Source organism: Seriola lalandi, unplaced genomic scaffold, assembly GCF_002814215.2.
Source record: "Seriola lalandi dorsalis isolate HSWRI2012SDOR001 ecotype SW California unplaced genomic scaffold, Sedor1 jcf7180002050318, whole genome shotgun sequence".
Lineage (NCBI taxonomy): Eukaryota > Metazoa > Chordata > Actinopteri > Carangiformes > Carangidae > Seriola > Seriola lalandi.
In genome coordinates, this window is record NW_019520871.1 from 1 (window position 1) to 929 (window position 929).

At 43.3% G+C, this 929-nt stretch overlaps 1 long non-coding RNA gene across 1 annotated transcript; it reads left to right on the forward strand.

Annotated features, from left to right (window-relative positions):
* On the forward strand, nt 1-899 carry LOC147819704 (uncharacterized). The gene is made up of 2 exons (XR_015436700.1): nt 1-127; nt 795-899. It is a non-coding gene; the product is annotated as an uncharacterized LOC147819704 (long non-coding RNA).
* The last annotated feature ends 30 nt before the right edge of the window (nt 900-929 follow it).

Below are 929 nucleotides of genomic sequence, written 5' to 3' on the forward strand. Positions count from 1 at the left end.
GTGATAGGGGGCGCCATAGAGCGACTGGGTTTACAGCTCCTGGAAAATCTTCCAATTGGTCCAAAGCAGCCGAATGTCATCCTATCACCTCTCAGCCTGGCCTTTGCCCTCGCTCAGCTCACCTTAGGTCAGTCTGAGTTTAATTTTAGTCTTTCATCAGAATAAAAAGTTAGCGTCAAGAGTAAGCAGCTTTGATTTCCAGGTCCACATTCAGCAGCATCCAGGACTGAATGTGCACCTGCTGGTAGCACTAGAGAATTGTAAGGGATCACCCAAATCATTAGGATATGTCCTTTGATTGCCACCAATGTCTGTACCAGATTTCAGTGCAATCCATTCAATTGTTAAAACATTACAGTCTGGACCAAAATGGTGGACTGAGCAACCAACCACGGGTAGTGTGGCAAAAAACATATTAAATATGAGCTGTTGACTTGTACTGCTAGTTAGAAGTTAGTCAAAATATCTTGACAGATTAGTGTTGTCCCAAATCAAACATGGCATTACTTACCAGAAATAACAATAGCAACACATGGCCGCGCTTGTTGCCCGCCAAGATATCTGCCAGATGCTTTCTGCACGTGATTTAAAAAAAAAGGTTAAAAATGTTTTACTTTCCTGTGTGTGCCCCCTGATTCTCGCAACATTGAATCAATTGGAAAAGAAGCTCTACATCAAGAAATCTTTGCACATGTAAAGTCGTGTGGAGCTGTTCATGTTGCATGGTGTTTGTTCCACATGTATTCATGTACATTCTTTACAACCAATTTGCTCAGGTGGAATTTTTTTCTCAGGTGCTCGCAATGAGACGGAGAAGCTGCTGCTGAAGAGCCTTCATGCCCACGGTGTGCCATGTTACCATCATATACTAGGAAGCCTTGTACCTCATTTCAGCAAGACGTCGTTGGATGTGGCAACACGCATGTACC